Below are 17,965 nucleotides of genomic sequence, written 5' to 3'. Positions count from 1 at the left end.
TTCAGTAACAGAGAGAGAAATGTTCATACATCTGAACGCCCAAAACACGATTAAAATATGATTTTTTTTCAAGGCGCTCGTATTGGTGAGCTGCCTTTCTTGAATCGCTTGACATAAATGGAGTCAACTATTAATGGATGTAAAGTTTTTCTACTTACTTGAGTAGTTACTCTTGAGATTGAATCACAAAGCATACACACATACAAAGAAACTGTCCGTTATTATGTGGGTCAGAGCAACCAAGCACAAGACCAATGGGCAATTTAACACAGCGAGAGATGTGAGATGGAGTGATTTCCTGAAAAAGATTACAAGAATCAGGGAAACCAAATGGATGACAAGGATGGAGAAAATTTGACAGTGACTGAGATTAACCGAAATGGAGAAAATGACATGAAACTAAAATGGGGAAATGATTGGGAAGAGCAAATCCGATTAATGGCACGCAGTTCTGTTGATAGCTGTGAAGACAATAGACGTAATGACCTTGGTGTCCCGGCACTACATCAAACCCCGCAGTGAAAAGGAGCAGTCAAAATACAGAATTGCATCGCCATTGGAGAAATGCTCACTCAAACTAAGGAAGTTATCATCAAGCTTTCACATACTATTTTCTCAATGAACCCTGGCATGCATAATGCACATTTTGTCTTAGTTTCTCTCTTGTTTGTGAAATGTCGGTGAATTATTCTTGCCTGAAATATCTTGAAATGTCATGCAACATGACTGTGGTCCTATATTATTGTTTTATGATGTGCGCAAGTGAGCACGACTATACATAACATGAAAAACATATAATTATCTGCTCTCAATTCCACTCGCAGTGAGTAAACTATTTATAGACATGAATAACATACAGTGGTGAAAGTTGTGTTGATTACAGAGTGTCCTCGCCTCATTTGAGTCCTTTCATTTTCTTTTACCTTGTGTTGGATATGTCTTTTTATATGATTTGACAGCACATTTGATAAACAAATCCTCTTCTGGCAAGTATGTTTCCCCCCTTTCCTTTCTGTGCAAATGCGCCTGCATGCATGTGCTAGTATACAAACTCCAACTTGCGAGATGCAAACTTGCCCCTTAGCTGCAGTCAAAATCCATGCAAAGCGAACAAGACAAGGCAACAATAGAACAGACAAAGGGGTGGGTTGGGGGTTTGTGGTAGATGAGAAGGGACGAATTGAAATGCGGAAAGGAGGCAGATGGATGGCAGCTCTGTCAGTCACATGAAGAGAGGAGAAACGACTGGAAAGAACTGTAAGAAAGAAACTCATCATTACTATGAGTGATTGTGGGTAGTTGATGTGCAGGAGCGTAGCGAGAATTTTTCAGAAGGGTGGCTAGGGTGACAAAACACCACACTGGTTAGATGCATTGGGGTGGTCACAGGCACGGACAAACATGGGGCATAACTCAGTGGTTCTCAATCTTGTTGGGGCACCGAACCCCACCAGTTTCATCTGCTCATTCACCGAATCCTTCTTTCAATGACTGTGCCCACTAACTGCAGACTAGACTGAGGAGTGGACCTCTGCGGCGGAGGATCCACCGAACTCCTGAGACTTACTCACCGAACCCCTCGGGTTCGATTGAACCCAGTTTAAGAACCACTGCCATAACTGAGGAATCTCATTTATCTTATTCACCGCACCCAGTATGGGCACCACGTAGGAGGGGAAAAATTATTGTCTGGCATACTTGACAATCGTACGTGAATCTGCATACTTGTTTTCACCCACAGTGTTGCCTTTATATTTGACTTTAATTTAATATGATTTGAAACATAAAGCATAAACCTTTGTGGTGATAGGAGTAATTCATCCATGCAGACCGTTCATCTGTTACAACCGGAAAGGACCTGATGTCGACTTTAGTAGATGTCTCCATGAAACAAAGAGATCGAAAAGCATTGTCTCATTTCCCCCAAATATTTCTACCGCCTCTCGACTTGCTCCTCTGTCGATCTGTGACGACACTCTACACATAGGACCATATTTACTTTCATAAACACCGTGCCGAGAGTCACTTGACGTGCTAGGTGTGCGTGCGCATCACATCACAGATGTTTACATTTTATATCACATTCGTTTTTGTAATGTGAACGAGTACATAAAACGAGCCAATTTAGCAAAAAATGAGAATTGGGTGTCACACTATGCAGTATGAACATGACCATTGTCATATAACAGTTTTTTTCATACATTACTGTATATTGTACCATGATGTGTCCATGTCAGAGGACGATTAGTTCACTAAATCCCCACTCATGGTCCGCCACACGTTTGTACGCAGTAGTTAAGAAACACACTGCGTGACATGTGATTTGGGCTGGACCCAGTTTTTCTTTTCTTTCTTTGGGTTTTCTCTGCATTGAATTTTCAGTTTACATTTCAGCATTCTGAGCGTTGCCAGAATTTAAAAGGAACACATGGGCACAAAAGGGACTCAGCAATGAGAAAAACATATTGGGAACGGTCTACGAATATCAATAAGCATATGCTTTGACTCAACACTATAAGATGTCTCCTTTTTGAGCTTTTTCCAAGTTTGGTGCCACATCCTCATAATGAGCCTCGGAATTGTTTTGCAAATACATCCCTCCCCCTCATATTTCACCACTTTCATCACTTTGCTGCTGTGAAATGTAAATTTCTCCACTGTGAGACTAATAAAGGCATATCCAATCCAATATTTGTTTTCACTGTCCGGTTACAGGCCATTTTACCACTTGGATATCTTCTCACATTTCACCCTTCAACTGTTGAATTACACATACTCAGTATTGATCAATCAATTATTTATAGCTCATTTATTTGGCCCTAATATCTAATATTTTGTTGAGTTTCATTTTCCTAATTTATCAGAAGGACCTGAATGGGAATTGTTTCATATATCTTTTTTATTAGGGGGTGCATTACTGCATCTCAATATCTCTTTTGAATTGACTGGCAACCAGTTGAAAGCAGCTTAGAAAATGAATGGGCAACATTCTGTCTGTTTTTTGTATTTCTTACATTGCAATTCATCTTCTTTTCTTCCAGTTTCTGTCCACATTCCAAAACCATTCACATTTTCATGGAGAGTCAGACCTGTAAATGTCATCGCTGCGGCATCCCACTTACAAAGTGGATGGATGGAATCACTTTCAAGATAAAGAAAGCCCTTTTTAGTCGAAAACAAGACAGTGTGTGTGCGTGAGACAGTGATCAAATGTGTGCGAAAGTGGACTTATCGACCTTTGGTATGATTTCATAGTGCTTGCTAACCTGTTTGGTCGGTGCCTTTAACTTCTGCCGCAGTTATGTATTTTTCTGTGAGAAACTGGTTGAAAGGAATTATAGTTGGTTTTGTTTGGGCGACAGGATGTCGCTGCAGTGGGTTTGGTGCCCTGTCTTCCTTGAGCCGTTCAGATATATAGTCTCGTTCCTTGAGGCCGTGAAATCTTCTTCAGCTTGGACAAATGATGATAGGGATAATGATAGTCTTTACTCAAGGGCTTCAGTAGCAACACCCGCATGGCTTTGGGCCACCACATTACTGAGCTGTGTTTTCATACTGCCGGGCTCTCTCAGTCTATCTGCGAATAAGGGGGATGCTAGGCCTGCCAACTCAAGTCATCGTCATCAGGCGTCCACAAGCCTAATTCAGAAAACACTTTGGCAACACCAAAAAGCGACAGGTTAGCCAGACAGTCCCAAGTCAGACGTTAGGCTCTAAGGTCCTTTTCTGAAGTCAAAGACATTCCAGGATGGTCATGTTAGCAGCAGATCATGCTAAAAAAAACACATTTGGACCAAACTTTAAGGTGTCCTCTGGTGTCCCTCAAATGTCCCTCAAAAATCCACTAGGAGGAAATTCAATCTAAAACGAAGTCTTCTGCGGATTTTTCAATGCCTTCCTTCAGTTTCTGCCTCGTCCTTAAAACAAGTTCACTTTATTCAGGGCATTGAGTAAAGTTCAGTCCAGAGTAAAAAATCCATCCACAGGTTTGTAGAACTGTTCTTCCTGATGTGCTGAATGTGCAGTTCACTGATGCTTGCTCTTGCAGCTTGTTGTGTTGCCTGGAAGGACACAGAAGAGTACACAATTTACATTTCTTATTTGAAATGACTGTAAAGTATGTTATAATTCTAGTTCCAAACATACGTTTAATTAATGTAGTCAATGATCGGAATCAGTCAGGGAATTAGTCATTCAGTATTGTTAATCCCAATCCTTCTCAACAGTGTGTGTGATGCATAGGTATGTGTATGTATTTGTTTGAAAAGCACTACAAACAAGATTACAAGTATTATTTGAAGTCTTGTTTGCAGTTCAGCCTGAAAAGAGCCCAACCAAGAGAACGTCTGAGTGAATCAAATTTAATTAGTGAGAAGGGCCTTTGTGATGAGGATGCATAAATGTCAGCCTTTTGCATTGGTTCTGGGCCAGTTCATTAACTGCAGTTTAGGGGGAGATGAAACTAAAACTGTTGGACACAGGAGCTCTCAATATTTCTAGCTCATGACACTCATTAAATGATAGGATGCCTGCTTGCACTCCAAGTCACTTGCCGCTAATAGTGCAGTGCATCTTGCACAAATTAGGTTCCAAATTACCAACATCATCCTTTCACATTGCCAAAGCAGCAATGCAGTCTTCAACTTGTCTAAAACCAACATGAAAAAACGCTAATGGGACTGGATTTACTTTTCTCGTCAGTTATGGAAAATATCAAAACTCAAGACATTGCTATAGATGCCACGTAAAGTGAGGACAAAAGGGAAAACACAGGCTTTTGTTTCAGTGTCCGAATGCCAGCAGTTTCATTCTTAAAACAATTAACCATTGTCAGAGATAGTCGGTCGGACACGGTGAACAGAGGCTCGAACACAGGAAGATTTTCCGGCAGCGGATGGAGCCATTCATGACCGACGGCCATCCTCTGCAGCCCTCTGCCAAGCTATTAATTGAGAGTATATGCAAATTTGAGTGACACATGAGTAAAACATAGTCTTCTTGTTTTAAATACCACACCCCTGGACGTCCCAAGCACCAACAACTATAAAACAACGGAACATAGACATTTTAATATGTTGTCCTTTTCATGAACTGATAGATTTGTAATTCGTCTGATGACCTCTTCCTGTGAAGGAGTTTAGCGAGTCGAGTCGTAAATTAGTCCAAGACCAGATATCCTCCATGAAGATGACAGTTTAACAGGGTGTCTCTGTTCACCTCAAATTGACCCCAGATTTTCTGTGCTTCCATTGTGGGCCTTCTAAGCATGAAACTTTTAAATATGATAACTTCTATTTTGTCTATTCTCTATTAACCGTACCTAAAGACCACAGGACCAATAATTCTCCCCTTCTGATTAACTATTGTTGAAATGAAGTCCACTGTGAAAATAGTTCTTGAAGGTCAAGCCTTTATCTATGCAGCACATAATTCCCAGTGTGTGCAAGCAATTTGTGAAGGAATCCATGTATATATCCCTGTGTGCCTTATTTATTTGTTTATTTATTTATTACATTTAAACAAAGCAAAGGTTTCATTAAGCACCACTCACTAAGTGTGTGTTCCTTGAGTGGGGAGTGAAGCTCCCAGATGAACACTGGCTTTACCAAGACAAAGTCTTCATCAGTAATACAGAGTGTACAGAGACCTCAACTCATCAAGGCCATTAACTGCTCCGCTGCGCTCGCTCGCCTGTTCACTCCATCCCGGTATAAGTAGACGACATAACCAACCGGGACATTATTGTGCCGTTTGCCTCAACGCAAATCGAGACAAATAAAGCTGTTCTCGTTTTCATTTTTAAAGGATAGACGTGCTCAGAGAATCTTGGTCACCCCGAGTATTTCCGGAAATGTTTTCATCCTTGAACCCAATGCTTGTTGCTGCCTCAAATAAAAAGGAACATGGTAAAATGACTGTACTGATTACAGGAGTAGTTAGGGTTGTGCGTGACGTGGTAAATTGGCTTTTTTTTATCCAATAAACCGGAGCAGAGAACTAATTAGTGGCATTGTAAGCAGATTTGCTCTGTATGCACAGAGCACAGTGACCGTGTGTCATGGAAACCCGCTTGACGTGAAACGGAATGCAAAACAAGTGTAGTCTGCAAAGCACATCCGCTTGTTGACTGGCTTTGGGAGTAGTGAAATGATGTCAATAATCACAGATGGAGCTTGCTGCTTTGCACCTCTTCTGCATTACGCACTGACAAGTCCATCTGAGTTCTCCTCCATCAATCTTCCAAATCACTACTTGAAACAACTCAATCTCCTGATGTACTTTAAATGCCAGGTGAATCTCAAAGAGTGAAAATAGGTTCGGGATTTGACGTTACTGGTATGAATCGTCAGCTTTTTGGGGATTTATTTTTTGGAAGGGGTACCGTGGTATCAAAGAGTATACAAATATTGCAAAGATACGTGTGGTAGTATTGACCAATGAAACTCATACAAAAATATATCATATCAAATCTACGAGAGCGCCACCTATCACTCATATTAATCAACAACTGTTTTGCTTGATTCATCATTTGGAGTCCCCATTTAACTTTAATGTGTCCAAATCTTTGATTTTCAGCCGTTGAACAGTAAATACTGTGTCTTATTTTTGTAGTCCTCCATAAAAGCAGGCAGATTACAGTATCGTGATTCAGTTTAAAAAAAACACACACACACACACACACACACACACACACACACACACACACACACACACACACACACACACACACACACACACACACACACACACACACACACACCATGTTTGCTCATTTTTGAACATCAGGAACCAAATCTGGAACTAATCATCATCTTTTGTGCATTTTTTGCGCAATTTCAATAAAGGGATAGGATTGATTGATTATTCAATGCCCGCAACCGCCAAAAAAAGACAGATTCATCGATTATAAAAATGGTTTGCAACGTTGTCTTGAAAGTAATGCTAGCATCTAGCCACGGAAGTTGGCATTACTACAATAGATAAAACAAATACTCGAGTCCACAATGCTGCTGCTCGCCCCTTAACTGGTACTCCTAAGAGGGAGCACATAACTTCTACTCTGGCATCCCTTCGCTGGTTCCCTATTCATTTTAGAGTTATTCACAAGATCTTATTATTTGTCTTCAAATCTTGAAATGGCCTTGCTCCTCCTTACCTCTCCGAGCTCATCCACCCCTACACACCTTCCCGACGCCTCAGGACTGCTTACCAGATATTATTAAATGTGCCAAAAACTAAACGAAAGCTCAGAGGGGATCAAGCCTTTTCCGTTGCTAGTCCCACTCTCTGGAATTACCTTCCACTGAACACTCGGATAGCCCCCTCACTGATTCTGTCGCGATCTCGGTTTCACTCCCCACACTTTCTACTATCTTTGTGACTGCTTTATTTCCTGTATATGATAGCAGTCCATGATAAGCGCATTGTTGCAGCTTCAGTTGTTAAAGTGCTATATAAATCAATATGTATTGTATTGTATTGTATTGTTGTGTCAGGAAGGGCATCCAACGTAAAAGCTTAGCCAAAACAAACACGGAAATGAAACCTCTGAAGATGGAGGACACTGATTCGCTGTGGCGACCCCTTGAAGGGAAAAGCCAAAAGGAAAAGAAGAAGTATTGTATTGTATAGTCTTGAAACCAAGGCAGATAGAAAGCTCACTCGGATGGCTAACATCAGCTCTTTCTGTTCAAATTTCTTTTCAGAATCAGAAAACCTTTATTCGTCCCACAATGGGGAAATTTGCATTTGTCAATGGATGCTACAGCTGCGTGTTTGATTTCAAGATTTAGCTTGTAGTAGATGTGCACATTCCACCATGATGTCCCTGATCCACTGCTGAAAAGGACGCTTTGATCCTCTCCTCTTTCATCTAGAACTGCTTCATGTCACGAAGAGGGTACAGCAAATGCTGAAGAATGAATGACTCTCTGTGTCTTTGTGTTGTCATGTTATTTGTTTGTTTTTTGGCACCACGAGAGTGGCTGCCTTTACAGCAGCTCCTGTATTTTGTTTTTCTACTTCTTTCTTTCCTTTCCTCTTCCTTTCATAACTTTGCTGCTGTGGAATGTAAAATTCTCCACTGCGTGCATCCAATCCAAACCAATCCAATCCAATCCAAATGCTACTTTTACAATGTGGAAAAGACCAGATAACTAGCTACTCATTTTGACAGCGTGCATGTAGTTTTTCTTGTCTTTATACACACATTTCAAAATAAGACCCTTTATTATTCCCCCCCAAAAAATAGCAAAACCGCAATGCCATGAAACAGCAACATTTCTGGTCGCAGGTGTCACACCGTCAGACTCTGATACAGGCCCATGCCGAGCATCTACACGAGGCTCCAGCCTCATATTCACCCACGAGTTTTTCATTATTACCTGTGGGTTGCTCCATTTACACTTGTGTGATAGTTGTGAATGTACTGAATGTGTGAGTTATTTGACCAGTGTCACCTTCTTGATAGTATTTATTACAAACTCACACCCGTGGAGTGTTTAGAGTCTGGAAGTAACCTAAAAACATGTTTTCAGAGTGTGGGAGGAAGTGAATAGAACATGTTAAATCTCCACAGCAGTGCCAGAGTCCAGATTACAATATGATACGATACTATCCCCACTGTAAACTGACCTGCACTGTTAAATTATTTCTCAGTAGATTTTTTTTTGCTTTATTTGCTATATGTTTGTGTAAGCTCTCAATCGTACATGAGTGGTCCATCGATTGAAAGGTTTCTTCAGCCGTCATCTGTACTTCTTTGAAGGTGTCGGATGTTTTCCCTCTCATCCGAAGAGCTTCGTCAGCGAACTAAAAGTTTTGCTGGTAGCTCTGGCCCGAAATATATCTCGAATGGACAGAGGTGGCGGTGCCAGACCTCTGCTTTGAGGTCAATTTAAGGTTCAATTTGGATCGTGCTTACAACAGACTTCTTCGATCGTTACCACGTAGGCTTAGGCATGCTGATGAGGTGATACCAGAGCGAATGGGGCAATCAGGGCCAGTCATAGAACATAATTAGACAAAACAAAAGAAGTCATCAGATGAGCTTCAAGGAGTTGTCCACTGCTCCCTCCAAGGACCTTTCAAAGCAGTCCATTAGGGATATATATATATATATATATATATATATATATATATATATATATATATATATATATATATATATATATATATATATATATATATAGTAAAGTCTCGTTATATCGATATCGGATATATCGATAGTCCCGGTTATATCGATACTATTTCTATGCACGCACGGAGAAAATTACATGCAAACAGGGTCGGATATATCGATAGTCCCGGTTATATCGATATTTTTTCGGACTCCCTTGAATATCGATATAACAAGACTTTACTGTATATATATATATATATATAGCTGAAGAAACCTTTTCATCGCTTTATTTGCTAGAAATGTTTTCTCAAAATCCATACTGATTGAAGGTTGACCACTATTCTCGAATGACCTTCGATCATGCACTGTATAAATGATCACTGTGGGCTTCTAATGACCTTCATTTGCCATGCATGAAAAGGAATGAAAAGTCAAATTTGTGCCAGATAATATGCGCCGCTTTAGGCAGCGTGAATCAGACACTGGATTTGGGAGGTAAACGCTCGGAATCTGAGGAGAAGTGAAAACAACTTGTACCCAAAAGTGGCAAAAACACTGGGAAGATTCTCTGACACTTTGGTGTCACATCACAGTGTAAGTGGTAACTCAAGGCTTTTGGAGAAGCTATCTTGCACGTTATCAGACAACGCTCATCTATAAATCTTTCCTCTTGCGGTCGAGAGGAAAAGGTGAAATCAGGTTCTTTTTCAAAGAAATGAACTAATATCATCTACAGAATTAAAGGCAAATATTTGTATTCACCTTTTGACCAAAAAAAAGCCAGATTGGTTCTTGATTGGACTGAAGTCATTTGAGATATTACATGAAGACTGCTTTTGTCAGTTGTCCTGATATTAAAATGCAGCAAACAATGATAGCCTCGTTTGAAAAATAAAGATGCATTTTGTCATTGATTCACATGGATTTTACTGAGCTATTGGAGGAAAATTAAAAAAATGCCTTTGGGCTATTTTTTTTTTTTTTTTTACAAGTATCGCCGGCAATATCATCCAGTCATCATGGGTCACCCTGGCCCATCACTCCTTTGTTTAACTTGTTTTGTCCTGCATAAAAGAGAGCATCTCATTGCTGAGAGGGACACAAATCACTCTCCTTGTGTGTGACAGTCCATGTAACCTACTTGCACTATGTGACATTCATCGTGCTTTCGACCATCCATTTTGTTTCCTCTTTCTTTGCCTGACACAATACTGAGTACATGTGAAGCTAAAATTCTCACAGAAGAACATTGACAGCATGGCTGGGGCGAATACATATTTTGGAGAGTCAGAATTAGAATAATATTTTTTGGCCAAGTATGTTGAACACACAAGGAATTTGTCTCTGGTAGAACACGCTGCACTTGTATCATCATCATCATCATGAAATTGCAAAGAGGCACGATACAGTTATATTTGGCTTACTGTTTATAGAGTTAATGGCTTGGGGGAAGAAGCTGTTTAAATGTCTGCTGGATTTGGTCCGCATGGATCAGTAGCGCCTGCCTGAGGGGAGTCGCTGGAAAAGGTGGTGGGCAGGGTGCGGAGGGTCCAGTAGGATTTTCCGCACCCTTGTTTCGATTCTTGCAGTGTGCAAGTCCTCGAGAGTGGGTAGGGCGGTGCCAATGATTTTATCTGCCGTTCTAACGAATAATAATAATAATAATAATAATAATAATACATTTCATTTATAAGCGCCTCTCTCAAGGTCACTACAGTAATAGGATATTTTTTTCTGTGGGTAAGCAGCGGCAGCCACACGCGCCAGCGTTCACTGAACCTGGAAGTAAATAGATAGAAAGCTAGCTAGCCAGCTAATAGATAGCCAACAGATAGATAGCTAGCCACTTAGATAGCTAGATAGCTAGCCACTTAGATAGCTTTATAGATAATAGTGAGCTAGCTAGATACTTAGTTAGCTAATACACTGAATGTCACAATGTGTTTCTAAAGGTGCAAAATGAAAACGTGGACAGAAAGATTTATTTAGAAAAAAACACATTTCGCCAGGTGTGTCCTCAACAAAAAAACGTATAAACTGTAAATTGAGCAATCATTTCAGAATTATGTTTTGGGGGGGAAACATACGCGGAAAAACACACGCCGGCGGCATTCACGGTTCAGTGTTAGAAGGCCATGTGCGAATGTGTATCTCTACAGATGTGGTTCAGTTATGTTTGCATTCCATCGACTCACGCCAGAGGACCGACATCGGATCGAGGTTGCACAGAAAGCAGAGGCATCAAGAAAACGTTCATCCCCACCCCCCATTCCCACCAAAAATAAATTAATTAAATTTAAAAAGAATGAATTAAGAGGCTTTGTAAACAGGAAGTGGATCTGGAGAGAGGGTGAATCAATGCGTTGCAGCTGAAATGCTTGATGTGTTAAAAAAATCGAAGATAACCTCCTATTTGCATTAACACCGTTTTTAAACAAATTCATTCATTCAAACAAATTCAGACAATGTCGGAAAAATTAACTGTGTCAGAACTGAATTTCCATCAAAGCTTTGCTCCATCAGGCTCTTGAGAAAAAAATAGAGAGCAAAAGAAAAATGACAGCTGTGATACTTGGCAGTGTGCTCGCTCTGCAGGGGAGCGAGGAGAAAGCAAGTGAGGGGAGTATGAGCTCGGGATTAATAGTGGGACCGAATTGTGAGCACTTTGTAATCATGGGGCTGTCTAACCTCGGCGTTAGCGAGGTTGATGAGCACGCGTCCCCGCTGACACACACTCTCTCCACACTCGCTCTGCTGAATATTAAAACGGGGAGGAGAATTCCTCGGAGCCTCATCGTCAGCCGGGTCTATTGTTCTCTCCCGGACCTTTGGCTCGCCTAGCGTCTGTGTGTTTTTAGTATTAATGCACAAATCGGTGTCTACAATGTGTGCTTATGCATATAACGGCGGCCGCCGTCCGCAACCGAGCGGCAGTTAAGAAAGGCAGTCGGGGTGATGGGTGGGGCAATCGCGGCCCGGCAAGGCCCATAAAGATGAGCGGCTCGAGAGCAATCCGAGCAGCCGGCGGGACCAAATGCCGGGCAATTATTTCACCTGGAAGCGTCATGTCTTAAAATGAACACTCTCATTAAAATTGGCCTTGTGTGCTCACTGCGCACATGCGTGTGCATTTAAACGCGTGCTTGCAGTTTAGCAAAGTCTGTGTGTGCAGCACAGATGCTCGTCTTGCAGACATCAGTTTGTGCTCACTCGTGTGCGCGTGTATAAGTCATATCGTGCGCATTTGAACGTGTTTCAATTGCGGCGGTACACGCGGGGGGGAAATGAAGTGCATGTATCCGTCATTAAAATATTCATTATACTGATTTCAATTAACACGCTTTCGTCACGTTATGGTCTTGCATAAATGTGCACTTGTAATTTCGTTTAAAAGCTATTTATTATAAAATATTCAGGTTGGAACTTTGCCCTTATAAAAAGAGGTTAATTAGATTAATGCGCCTTTCATTGCACTGGCGAAGTGTATTTTGAATCAATTTATTCTAATTCTGCAATTAGGTATGCTTCATGTAAAATAAATCTCATGTTCACGACATGGTTATTAAACTTCTTTTCCTTTCGGCTTTTCCCTTCAAGGGTTCACCACAGTGAATCATTCTCCTCCATTTTCCCATGTGTTTTGGCCAAGCTTTTACGTCAGATGCGCTTCCTAATACAAACCTCTCTTTGTATTTTTCTGGGCTTGGGACCGGCACAATAAGACACTATTTGTCCCCTTGTGGCTACAGAACAAGCAACTCTATGACCTTAATAAAGATGATGATGATGATGATGCTCGATAAAAAGGCAATGACAGCAAGGATAATACAGGATAGCTCCTATGTTTTGCTTTTCTACTTTCATTTCTTTCATAACTTTGCTGCTGTGAAATGTAAATTTCTCCACTGCGAGACCAATAAAGGCAAATCCAATCCAATACAGAGCCTTGCAAGTATTTGGCCCCCTTGAATCTTGCAACCCTTCGCCACATTTCAGAACTGAAAAGTGGGGCATGCAATCTTATTCGGCTCCCTTGCGTGAATACTTTTTGCTCCAATTCCAGCTGCAAGTTGCTTGGGGTATGTTTCCATCAGATTCACACATCGAGAGACTGACATTCTTGCCCATTCTTCCTTGCAAAACAGCTCAAGCTCAGTGAGTTTGGATGGACAGTGTTTGTGAACAGAAGTCTTCATTCAGCTCTTTCCACATTCTCAATTGGATTCAGGTCTGGACTTTGACTTGGCCATTCTAACACCTATCCAATAAATTGTGTTCCACTTTAAAATTGTGTCTCACTTGTCAATTCTTGACAAAAAAATTTAAATATATATATATATATAGGGGCAGAATACTTTTGCAAGGCGCTGGAGTCACCGACAGTAAAACTACTCACCATTTGATGACAATGCTTTGCTCTTATCCTCCATGACTGTTCTTAACCCTCATATTATGTTAACAAACATCAACAAATGTATCTATTAGCTATGTAGCTGGCTAGCTAGCTTAGCTGTTTGAGTTAGTTCCGGGTTGAGTGAACGCTGCTCATCCACAGAAAAACTTATCCTGGGACTGTCAAGTGACTTTGAGAGTTTTGAAAGGCGCTTATAAATGAAACGTATTATTATTATTATGATGATGTTATGATGATGATTATTATTTCAAATGATATTTATGTCATTGTGTGTTTTCGGATTTAAGCATTTAACCAATCACATTTCAGCCATCATTTGTTACACGGGTCAGAAATCTACCTGGACGCCTTCACAATCAGTTCTGCAGGCCCTGGAGCATGAAATAATAAGTCGATGAAACTGTTGCTTTAACCAATCATAGTTCGAGTTGGCAACCGAAGGCCTGATGGAAGGCGCTTGAAACGTCTGAGTTTTCTCAAACTATGATTGGCTAGTCACATGAATGGCTAGTGACTAGCCAATCATAGTATTACTAGTCGCTGATAAAAGCATATTAGCCAAAGCTAGCTGGATAAGCAAATATATTGTGTTGATTTAATAGCGGTTTTGTCAATCCACAATGGCTGAGGAAATGGATTTGGTTGCAGATAGACTGTTCAAGCCATTTTCATGACAGACTTTTCAAGAATAGATGGACATCATTAAGAAAGGTTGTACAGCTGCGAAGCCAGCAAAAATAGCAAACAATATTGCAGTTTTATGAGGTTATTATGAATCCACACGTTCATGGTAAACATTCGAACAGTTTACTTACAGTATTTCTTAAGTTTCATCAAGTTACAAGTTATTTCATGGCCAACGCCACCCTCTAGTGGACGTGTCGTAATATCACACCACACTCGCAGCTGTTTGATTCAGACGTAGTATGACTGAAGGCCCAGGAGTGACATGCACGGCCCGCCACTGCGTACTCACCACAAGCATATTGTGCTATGTCTGAATAAACTGCTTTAATCAAGTACAGTGAGACCTCAACTTACGAACTTAATTGGTTCCCAGACAGAGTGTGTAAGGCGAAAAGTGTGTATCTCAAAAAACAATTCCCCATAAGAAACCATTAAAATGGGAATAATCCATTCCCGTGTTTCCATAAAATATACTTTTCAACTAAATAAGCACACGACGCTTGATGGACCAGCCATGGTGGGTGTGTAATATGAAAATAGTGCTTATCATAAGTTTTAATTTTCATAAATTTGCCGTTCGTAAGATGAAAAGTTTGTAATATAAGGTGTTCGTAAGTTGAGGTCTCACTGTACAGTCAAACCTCGGTTTTCGAACGTCTCGGTTCTCATCCCATTCGGTTTTCAACCAAAAATTTCATATTTTTTATGCCCCGGTATACAACCGAAATTTGGTTCTCAACCAAACTGAGTGCATCTGAATGCATCACTCAACTATCCTCCGCTTCCTTATACGTCACTTCCTTATGTCACGTCTTCCTCATTGTCTCATTGTGACCGATGCATTAATATTGTTGTTGTTTTATTTTTGCGAAAATGCTGACATATTTGGTTAAGATCTCCTGACTAGTATGATTTTAAAGCAAGCAGAGGATGGTTTGAAAAGTTAGTGTGCCCAAAGACAGCTGGGATAGGTGCCAACACGCCCCGTGGCAGAAAGATAGAGATATTTTTATGTACTGATGTTAATGTTGATGTTAAAAATTGGTGAAAATAAAAGTTTGTTTTTCTAGAATTTTACACATGACCTGCTCTATTATTAAGTTTTTATCCGGTTTATGCGATGAAATAGTTAAAAAGTTGTTTTCTAGACTTTGAACGGATTACGATTTTTGACATTGATTTTAATGGAAAGTGCTGTTTCGGTTTTTGAACAAATCAGTTTTTGAACAGGTTTCTGAAACGGATTATGGTCGAAAACCGAGGTATCGCGGTATCTACACGGAAGAACATTCTGTTCCAGTTGTCTGAAATGAAAATGGGAAAAAACGCACAAGACTTCACACCTAGGCAATTAGGACGCTCTAGAAAAATAACAGTGAATTAATATCCGCACGATGAAACAATTTACATATTTTCTACTAATACAGTACACGATAGTAATAGAGCTCCACTATATCGCAAGTAACTTGCTGATTCCTACCCCTGACTATTGCTTTGTGTGTTAGCGTCTCTGGATTTATATGCTTGTATGTGTGCATGAGACTGTTTAACTAACCCGCACACGTAACATTCCCATCTCTGCCTCCCTGTTTCTCATTTATGGAGCAGGTGGCAGAAAGGAGGAGCGTTGAGGGGGTTGAATGAGAAAACAAGTGATTGGGAAGGAAGAGAAGGAGGGTGTGAGATGGGGAAACGGAGGGAGGGGAAAGGAGGGTGGGGTTGCAAAGGTGCATGCAGAAAAGATGAAGTCTGGCTGGAGTGAAATGGGGAATGGGGGTGGTGGTGGTGGGGACGACAGAAAGAAGAGCCTGGGAGGAAAGAGGCCAGATCGAGAGGCAGGGGCTGCAAGATGGGGGGGGGGGGTGAGAAAGAAAAGAGGCGGAGGAGGAGGACGCAGATTTATGATGCCATTGGAATGTAATTTGGAGACAGAAATTACTGTCAGACTGTGCGAGGTTTAAAGTCACTGAAGCCTGAATCTGGGGGGCCTGCCTCCACGTATGTGCGTGTGGTAGGTCAGGAGGTAAAAGACAAGTGCCTCGCAAATGCGATGCACAACAATGTCCGCCGTGGAAGCTTGGAGCTACTGCTACTTCTTTTTCATTGCGAATGCATTCGCTACTCTTCCATGCATGAGCGATGTGACTACATGGCATTGGAACACAACCCAGCAGTCATATTTAGCAGCTCATATTTCATCCATGCTTGAAGACACAGACTGGTACACATACACACACACACACACACACACACACACACACACACACACACACACACACACACACACACACACACACACACACACACACACACACACACACACATTTAAAGGACAAGTTCTGTCCATAATTTGTAAAATCACTTCAAATCCCTTCTACTGAGCGTATTTTACAAAGATTCCACCGCATATAGCTATATTTTACGTTATAAGACTCATACTGAATAATCAGGAAGTCTTGTTTTCGAATTGGTGATGATTCCTGATGTGACGTGACGTCACGTCTGGAACGCCCCTGACCGTGAAAGCGACACACAATGCATTTTGGGTACTTTGTTTGGTCTGAAAACTTCGTGTTGATCCGTGTTGATGGCGAAATTAGAAGGAAAACACATAAATAACGCGATGGTGAGTCGTTGTGTGTTGCACCAAGACTCCTATTTGATACTAGTTGACACAAATTCCCAGCAGACAAATCAGCCCATTTCCAAAGGAGCTTGGGCGCCATCTTGTGCATTTTCTGGGACGCTACATTGGAGTCCTGACGGCTGGAATTGATACGGAAGGACTTCTTTAATCGATTGCAAAAATGTATGCTTTCCTCTTCAGAACTATTTGAATCATATTCATAACTGGATGAGTAACAAGAAAGCAAACTTCTCCGAGTCTGAAGCCATTGATTTGATTCTAGAGCAAAGCAAGACGTCCTGGCGTGATGTCACGAACAAGGGGGCGGGACCTTCTGAAACTCGCCATTTCCGAGGTCATTTTGAAGTAGTTTTGGGACACTTTAACTCATTTTTATTAGTGTTTTACATTTGACTAATAATATCAGCCTATGTGTTTTGGTTATTTAAGATGCTATAAAACGTTTTTCTGATGTCAGTTAGGAAATAAAAAAATGGTGTCGGTTGTCCTTTAAAGTATTGTCAGCCCAGCGCAGTCAGTGGAGGGTGTCGGCATGGACAGAATGAAGGTTGGATGCATGTTAAGGCCTGAAGGCGGGGCGGCACCGTGCGAAAAAAATCACAAGGAGCGACCAGGAATGTAGAGGTGAGAGAGAGCGAGATATTCTTAAGGGAGTTAAAAAAAAAGTGTGAAAGATGTGACCGGCTTTCTAACGCGGAGACACACAGCTTCCATTTAGCGGGAGGCGGCCAGTGAAGGCGAGAGATGAGGGGAGCGGCTGAGCAAGGATAATCAGCAGTGATCTCAAGGCAATGCACTATTCCCCCACCCCTAAAACCCCCTAGCATTACTGTGACAGTCCAACACGTACACACACACACACAGAGAAAATGACTTGTGAGCTCTAATTTACCCTCATCAGACATAACCAGTGGACACAGCCAGAATATTTTGTGTCCTCTCGGCACTACCGTCAGCGGAAAAAAAGCAAAATGCACTGCTTTTTTTTTCCACACGTGAAAAACGAACAGCCTCAAGCGCAGTTATTCTCACTTAAAGAAGAAAACAATTTGCATGTAGCGTTTGTTTTGATGAAGGTGCAAACGCTAAGCGATTT

General features: G+C 41.1%; 2 protein-coding genes across 4 annotated transcripts in view; one reads left to right on the top strand and one right to left on the bottom strand.

Moving 5' to 3' along the window:
* Nucleotides 1-17,965, top strand: part of macrod1 (mono-ADP ribosylhydrolase 1) — a 229,202-nt gene that overhangs the window by 45,558 nt on the left and 165,679 nt on the right. The window lies entirely within an intron of this gene.
* Nucleotides 1-17,965, bottom strand: part of flrt1b (fibronectin leucine rich transmembrane protein 1b) — a 58,920-nt gene that overhangs the window by 4,928 nt on the left and 36,027 nt on the right. For both annotated transcript variants that reach the window (XM_089021303.1, XM_089021294.1), the window contains exon 2: nucleotides 3,267-4,061. The gene's annotated coding sequence lies outside the window, so the exon portion shown is untranslated. The remainder of the gene's footprint in view (nucleotides 1-3,266; nucleotides 4,062-17,965) is intronic.

Source organism: Hippocampus bargibanti, linkage group LG02, assembly GCF_051943395.1.
Source record: "Hippocampus bargibanti isolate YZ-2025 linkage group LG02, ASM5194339v1, whole genome shotgun sequence".
Taxonomy (NCBI): Eukaryota; Metazoa; Chordata; class Actinopteri; order Syngnathiformes; family Syngnathidae; genus Hippocampus; species Hippocampus bargibanti.
This window is presented reverse-complemented; position numbering and strand designations above follow the sequence as displayed.